Source organism: Balaenoptera physalus, assembly GCF_965194825.1.
Source record: "Balaenoptera physalus genome assembly, chromosome: X".
NCBI classification, from domain to species: domain Eukaryota; kingdom Metazoa; phylum Chordata; class Mammalia; order Artiodactyla; family Balaenopteridae; genus Balaenoptera; species Balaenoptera physalus.
The window spans coordinates 1,837,432-1,845,710 of record NC_138903.1 but is presented as its reverse complement, the minus strand read 5'-3'; the positions used below and the strand labels follow the sequence as shown (position 1 = coordinate 1,845,710).

Below are 8,279 nucleotides of genomic sequence, written 5' to 3'. Positions count from 1 at the left end.
CTGCAGGAGGAAGAGCGGGGGGGAGGGGGGAGGGGTGTTCACAGGTGGCGCTCACCGTGCCCAGGCCCGGCCAGGATTAATCAGCTCCCTCCTGGCCCCAGTCTCCCGGGAGTGCCCGCCCCGAGAAAGCCACCCAGGAAAACCTGTTTACCAGATCAGTTCCCCGGAGGCGCAAGGACTTTCAGCGGATTAGGGAGGGAGGGGACGCCACACCCCGGATCACGTGGGCGGGCCCGGGACACGGAGCGCTCGCGGCCAAGTCCTGCGCTCCGGGCCGAGCTCGGCCATGGGACCCACGGCGCCGCCAGGTGCGCGGGTCCCTGCGCCCCGGTGCCTACTCGATCCCGGGGCTGGGGGCACGGAACCGGGAAGAAGAGAGTCGGGAAGTGGGGGGCGGGGGCCCAGGAAGGCCCGGCTGAGCATGCGCGCCTCGGAGTCACCAAAAAGCAGCTGGAGGCCGGCTCTCTGGCCTGGACACTCGCGGGACGGAAGCGCTGGGCGGCGGGCGGGCAGTGCTCGCCCCACGAAACGGGGGGCTGGGGGTGGCGAGGACACCGGAAGAGAAAGGAACAAAAGAGGGAGGGTCGCGAAGAGCAAGGGGACCTGGCGAGCCGCACCCCGGCAGAGAGCGGCCCAGCCCCTCCCCCGCCCCCCACCCCGTCCCCCCGCCCCGTCCCCCCGCCCCGTCCCCCCCACTCCCCCTCACTCCCCCTCCCCCTCCCCCTCTCCCCTCTCCATACACTTCCGGTCCAACCCCCAGGTCCCCGCCCCCTCCCCTCCCCTCCTCCCTCCCCTCCCCTCCTCCCTCCCCTCCCCTCCCCTCCTCCCCTCCTCCCTCCTCCCTCCCCTGCTCTCCATACACTTCCGGTCTAACCCCAGGTCCCCTCCCCTCCCCCGCTCTCCTTACACTTCCGGTCCAACCCCCAGGTCGCCGACCCCCGGGTGCGGCCGCGTCCCCTCCCGCACTCGCTAGGGCGCCACCCCCTAGGCTCCCTCCTCCAGGCAGCCCCCCAGCGCGACCACATCCTCCTTCCTGTATTCTCTCGCCACGCGCCCCCCCGTACCTCCATCCCGAGCGCCGGCGTGTGCCCTCCACCCCATAACGAAGTTGCACCCCGTTCTGCACTGGGACACCCCCCCCGCCTCCCCCGGAAGCGTGGCCGTGTTCCCCAAACCCTCCAGGATACGCGCCGTCCGCCCCTGGGCCTCCCCTTGCCCCCTCCAGCTGTCCGGCCGCGACCCGTCCCCCCCCAGCTCAGATCCCCGTCCCACCCCCCCCAGCTCAGATCCCCGTCCCCGGAGCGCCGCGGAGACGCGGGGAGGCGCGCCCGCCCTGCAGGAGAACTTACTTACCCAGCGGCGGGAAGGTGGAGGCCTGCATGCGTTCAGGGAGAGAAGCCGCATCTGGGCCGACCACGACTTTCTAAACCAAAAGCCAGTGCGTTCAACTTTCCTGCGGCGCCCGGGATTAGGCAAGTCTTTGGGACCAAAGGATTCAAAAGCTGGAGGCCGTCCTTTGTTAAATCCTAATACAGTGGGAAAATACACACACCTTCCCAGCAACCTGGTTTGAAAGGCCGACTTTTCATTCCAAGGGAGAGACGTTTATTTCTGCGTTTTTTGTTTTTTGGGTTTTTTTCTGTCCAGGGATTCTTTGGCGGTTCTACTCACTGTGTGTTTGCTTCTGAGGACTTGAGAATTAAAAGCAGCGAATGCGTTTAAACCGAATATTCTACTGACAATGGCAGACGATCTTGGCATTGGGGATCTTGGTTGCTATGGGAACGACACACTGAGGAATCCATTCCTGTGCTGATGGATAATTTGGATTCTTTCCACTTTTTAACTCTGAGCAATAATGCTGCTATGAACCTTCCTATACAGTCAGGTATAAAGGAAGGTATAAACCTTCCTTTGAGTCAATCTTGATGGGAAGTTGTGATTTCCGATGGGTTCTGGGTGACTGGGGGTGCTGAATAGTGGCCCCTGAAGGTCCTAATGCCCCAGAATCCATGAATGTTGTTTTATCTGGCAAAGGGGATCTTGAGGATGTGATGAAGGCAAGGATCTTGAGACGGGGTGACGATGACCCTGGATTATCCAGGTGGGCCCACGGTCATCACAAAGATCCTTGTAAGAAGGAAGGAGGAAGGTCAGAGTCAGAGAAGGAGGTAAGAGGTGGGTGCAGTTTACTTAGAAGACGAAGGAAAAGCCAAGGAAGGCAGGCGTCCTCTAAAGGGAATTCGGCCCTGCCAGCACCTTGAGGTGAGGCTTCTGAAGGTAAGTCCATATTGTTTTATGGCACCAAATTTATATCCCTCACCCGACCTCTAACCCTCTGAAAGGAATACAGTCCTGCAGGAGTCCTCTAAAGGGAATGCAGCCCTGCCGACACCTTTATGTGGGACTTCTGATCTTTAGAAGTACGAGAAACTAAATCTGTTGTTTTATGGCACCGCATTTATGATCACTGGTTACAGCAGCAGTCGGAAAATGAGTACAGGGAACCACTTCAAAACTCGTGGTGTGAGATGTTCCACATGGTCCAAAGCACATACAATGGGAGTGACGGGGAACAGTGAGGAACCATTGAAACTACAATCAAAACCCGCAGAGTTGGGCTTCCCTGGTGGCACGGTGGTTGAGAGTCTGCCTGCCAATGCAGGGGACACGGGTTCGAGCCCTGGTCTGGGAAGATCCCACATGCCACAGAGCAACTGGGCCCGTGAGCCACGATTACTGAGCCTGTGCGTCTGGAGCCTGTGCTCCGCAACAAGAGAGGCCGCGACAGTGAGAGGCCCGCGCACCGCGATGAAGAGTGGCCCCCGCTCGCCGCAGCTAGAGAAAGCCCTCGCACAGAGATGAAGACCCAACACAGCCATAAATAAATAAATACATAAATAAATAAATAAATAAAAGAACGTGAATTTCTTTAAAAAAAAAAGCTAAACTGGGCTATTCATTAAAAAAAAAAACAAAAAACCACAGAGTTATACCAACACAGACTCAGCAGAGTGGCTGGATTAAAAAAGATGGTCAGTATCAAGTGTTGACAAGGAAGCAGAATGTTAGGAAGCCCTTGAACACTGCAGGTGCAGGTGTTCACTGAGGGTGCAGGTATTCACAGAGGATGCAGGTATGCACCGTGCCTGCAGGTATGCACAGGCACAACCACTGTGGACATTTGTTGCTCAGGTTCTGCTTCAGCTGAATGTGTGCATGTCCCCTGACCCAGCAATCCCTACGTGTATGCCCAACATGTATACACGTATGTTCTACAAACGACATGCGTATGAATGTTCATGACAGCACTGCTTGTGAGACCCCAATTCAGAAACCATTCATCCACAGGGGAGTGGAGGAATAAACTGGTATAATCACACTTTGGAGTAATATTGTGTCAACTTGGGTAAGAGAATACCGCCGACCGGGTAACGTAAACATCAGACATGTATTTCTCCCGGTCCTGGAGGCTGGAATGTGAGATCCAGGTGTCGGCAGAGCTGGTTCCTCCTGAGGCCTCTCTCCTTGCTGTGTAGACGGCCATCTCCTCCCTGTGTCCTCACAGGGTCGCATGCCACAACTAAGGAGCACACATGCCACAACTAAGGAGCACACATGCCACAACTAAGGCCCGGCACAACCAAAAATAAACAAATAAATAATTTAAAAAACAGATTATATATATATTTTAAACATCTTTATTGAAGTATAATTGCTTCACAATGGTGTGTTAGTTTCTGCTTTATAACAAAGTGAATCAGCTACACATATACACATGTTCCCATATCTCCTCCCTCCCGCATCTCCCTCCCTCCCACACTCCCCATCCCACCCCTCTAGGTGGTCACAAAGCACCGAGCTGATCTCCCTGTGCTATGCGGCTGCTTCCCACTAGCTAGCTATTTTACATTTGGTAGTGTATATATGTCCATGACACTCTCTCACCCTGTCACATCTCACCCCTCCCCCTCCCCATATCCTCAAGTCCATTCTTTAGTAGATCTGTGTCTTTATTCCCATCTTGCCACTAGGTTCTTCATGACCTTTTTTTTTTTTTCCTTAGATTCCATATATATGTGTTAGCATACTGTATTTGTTTTTCTCTTTCTGACTTACTTCACTCTGTATGACAGACTCTAACTCCATCCACCTCATTACAAATACCTCCATTTCATTTCTTTTTATGGCTGAGTAATATTCCATTGTATGTATGTGCCACATCTTCTTTATCCATTCATCCGATGATGGACACTTAGGTTGCTTCCATGTCCTGGCTATTGTAAATAGAGCTGCAATGAACATTTTGGTACATGACTCTTTTTGAATTACGGTTTTCTCAGGGTATATGCCCAGTAGTGGGATTGCTGGATCGTATGGTAGTTCTATTCCCAGTTTTTTAAGGAACCTCCATACTGTTCTCCATAGTGGCTGTATCAATTTACATTCCCACCAACAGTGCAAGAGTGTTCCCTTTTCTCCACACCCTCTCCAGCATTTATTGTTTGTAGACTTTTTGGTGATGGCCATTCTGACCGGTGTGAGATGATACCGCATTGTAGTTTTGATTTGCATTTCTCTAATGATTAATGATGTTGAGCATTCTTTCATGTGTCTGTTGGCCATCTGTATATCTTCTTTGGAGAAATGTCTATTTAGGTCTTCTGCCCATTTTTGGATTGGGTTGTTTGTTTTTTTGTTATTGAGCTGCATGAGCTGCTTGTAAATGTTGGAGATTAATCCTTTGTCAGTTGCTTCATTTGCAAATATTTTCTCCCATTCTGAGGGTTGTCTTTTGGTCTTGTTTATGGTTTCCTTTGCTGTGCACAAGCTTTTAAGTTTCATTAGGTCCCATTTGTTTATTTGTGTTTTTATTTCCATTTCTCTAGGAGTTGGGTCAAAAAGGATATTGCTGTGATTTATGTCATAGAGTGTTCTGCCTATGTTTTCCTCTAAGAGTTCGATAGTGTCTGGCTTTACACTTAGGTCTTTAATCCATTTTGAGTTTATTTTTGTGTATGGTGTCAGGGAGTGTTCTAATTTCATACTTTTACATGTACCTGTCCAATTTTCCCAGCACCACTTATTGAAGAGGCTGTCTTTTCTCCACTGTATATGCTTGCCTCCTTTATCAAAGATAAGGTGACCATATGTGCGTGGGTTTATCTCTGGGCTTTCTATCCTGTTCCATTGATCTATATTTCTGTTTTTGTGCCAGTACCAAACTGTCTTGATTACTGTAGCTTTGTAATATAGTCTGAAGTCAGGGAGCCTGATTCCTCCAGCTCCATTTTTCGTTCTCAAGATTGCTTTGGCTATTCGGTGTCTTTTGTATCTCCATACAAATTGTGAAATTTTTTGTTCTAGTTCTGTAAAAAATGCCAGTGGAAGTTTGATAGGGATTGCATTGAATCTGTAGATTGCTTTGGGTAGTAGAGTCATTTTCACAATGTTGATTCTTCCAATCCAAGAACATGGTATATCTCTCCATCTATTTGTATCATCTTTAATTTCTTTCATCAGTGTCCTATAATTTTCTGCATACAGGTCTTTTGTCTCCTTAGGTAGGTTTATTCCTAGATATTTTATTCTTTTTGTTGCAATGGTAAACGGGAGTGTTTTCTTAATTTCACTTTCAGATTTTTCATCATTAGTATATAGGAATGCAAGAGATTTCTGTGCATTAATTTTGTATCCTGCTACTTTACCAAATTCATTGATTAGCTCTAGTAGTTTTCTGGTGGCAGTTTTAGGATTCTCTATGTATAGTATCATGTCATCTGCAAACAGTGATAACTTTACTTCTTCTTTTCCGATTTGGATTCCTTTTATTTCTTTTTCTTCTCTGATTGCTGTGGCTGACACTTCCAAAACTATGTTGAATAATAGTGGTGAGAGTGGGCAACCTTGTCTTGTTCCTGATCTTAGTGGAAATGGTTTCAGTTTTTCACCATTGAGGACAATGTTGGCTGTGGGTTTGTCATATATGGCCTTTATTATGTTGAGGAAAGTTCCCTCTATGCCTACTTTTTGCAGGGCTTTTATCATAAATGGGTGTTGAATTTTGTCGAAAGCTTTCTCTGCATCTATTGAGATGATCATATGGTTTTTCTCCTTCAATTTGTTAATATGTTGTATCACGTTGATTGATTTGCGTATATTGAAGAATCCTTGCATTCCTGGAATAAACCCCACTTGATCATGGTGTATAATCCTTTTAATGTGCTGTTGGATTCTGTTTGCTAGTATTTTGTTGAGGATTTTTGCATCTATGTTCATCAGTGATATTGGCCTGTAGTTTTCTTTCTTTGTGACATCTTTGTCTGGTTTTGGTATCAGGGTGTTGGTGGCCTCGTAGAATGAGTTTGGGAGTGTTCCTCCCTCTGCAATATTTTGGAAGAGTTTGAGAAGGATAGGTGTTAGCTCTTCTCTAAATGTTTGATAGAATTCGCCTGTGAAGCCATCTGGTCCTGGGCTTTTGTTTGTTGGAAGATTTTTAATCACAGTTTCAATTTCAGTGCTTGTGATTGGTCTGTTCATATTTTCTATTTCTTCCTGGTTCAGTCTCGGTAGGTTGTGCATTTCTAAGAATCTGTCCATTTCTTCCAGGTTGTCCATTTTATTGGCATAGAGTTGCTTGTAGTAATCTCTCATGATCGTTTGTATTTCTGCAGTGTCAGTGGTTACTTCTCCTTTTTCATTTCTAATTCTATTGATTTGAGTCTTCTCTCTTTTTCTCTTGATGAGTCTGGCTAATGGTTTATCAATTTTGTTTATCTTCTCGAAGAACCAGCTTTTAGTTTCATTGATTTTTGCTATTGTTTCCTTCATTTCTTTTTCATCTATTTCTGATCTGATCTTTATGATTTCTTTCCTTTTGCTAGCTTTGGGGTTTTTTTGCTCTTCTTTCTCTAATTGCTTTAGGTGCAAGGTTAGGTTGTTTATTCGAGATGTTTCCTGTTTCTTGATGTAGGCTTGTATTGCTATAAACTTCCCTCTTAGCACTGCTTTTGCTGCGTCCCATAGGTTTTGGGTCATTGTGTCTCCATTGTCATTTGTTTCTAGGTATTTTCTGATTTCCCCTTTGATTTCTTCAGTGATCATTTCGTTATTAAGTAGTGTATTGTGTAGCCTCCATGTGTTTGTATTTTTTACAGATCTTTTCCTGTAATTGATATCTAGTCTCATAGCGTTGTGGTCGGAAAAGATACTTGATACGATTTCAATTTTCTTAAATTTACCAAGGCTTGATTTGTGACCCAAGATATGATCTATCCTGGAGAATGTTCCATGAGCACTTGAGAAAAATGTGTATTCTGTTGTTTTTGGGTGGAATGTCCTATAAATATCAATTAAGTCCATCTTGTTTAATGTATCATTTAAAGCTTGTGTTTCCTTATTTATTTTCATTTTGGATGATCTGTGAAAGTGGGGTGTTAAAGTCCCCTACTATGATTGTGTTACTGTCGATTTTCCCTTTTATGGCTGTTAGTATTTGCCTTATGTATTGAGGTGCTCCTATGTTGGGTGCATAAATATTTACAATTGTTATACCTTCCTCTTGGATCGATCCCTTGATCATTATATAGTGTCCTTCTTTGTCTCTTGTAATAGTCTTTATTTTAAAGTCTATTTTGTCTGATATGAGAATTGCTACTCCAGCTTTCTTTTGATTTCCATTTGCATGGAATATCTTTTTCCATCCTCTCACTTTCAGTCTGTATGTGTCTCTAGGTCTGAAGTGGGTCTCTTGTAGACAGCATATATATGGGTCTTGTTTTTGTATCCATTCAGCCAGTCTGTATCTTTTGGTGGGAGCATTTAATCCATTTACATTTAAGGTAATTATCGATATGTATGTTCCTATTCCCATTTTCTTAAATGTTTTGGGTTTGTTATTGTAGGTGTTTTCCTTCTCTTGTGTTTCTTGCCTAGAGAAGTTCCTTTAGCATTTGTTGTAAAGCTGGTTTGGTGGTGCTGAACTCTGTCAGCTTTTGCTTGTCTGTAAAGGTTTTAATTTCTCCATCAAATCTGAATGAGATCCTTGCTGGGTAGATTAATCTTGGTTGTAGGTTTTTCTCCTTCATCACTCTAAGTATATCCTGCCACTCCCTTCTGGCTTGCAGAGTTTCTGCTGAAAGATCAGCTGTTAACCTTATGGGGGTTCCCTTGTGTGTTATTTGTTGTTTTTCCTTTGCTGCTTTTAATATGTTTTCTTTATATTTAATTTTTGACAGTTTGATTAATATGTGTCTTGGCGTGTTTCTCCTTGGATTTAT

The 8,279-nt window shown here is 45.9% G+C and overlaps 1 long non-coding RNA gene across 2 annotated transcripts in view; it reads right to left on the bottom strand.

The window, feature by feature from the left end:
• LOC309652466 overlaps positions 1 to 651 on the bottom strand; it is a 66,530-nt gene extending 65,879 nt beyond the window's left edge. Inside the window, exon 1 of one of the 2 annotated variants that reach the window (XR_014258721.1) lies at positions 152 to 651. This is a non-coding gene — a long non-coding RNA (uncharacterized lncRNA). The remainder of the gene's footprint in view (positions 1 to 151) is intronic. The other variant, XR_014258722.1, reaches the window with a different exon arrangement.
• Positions 652 to 8,279: the final 7,628 nt, after the last annotated feature.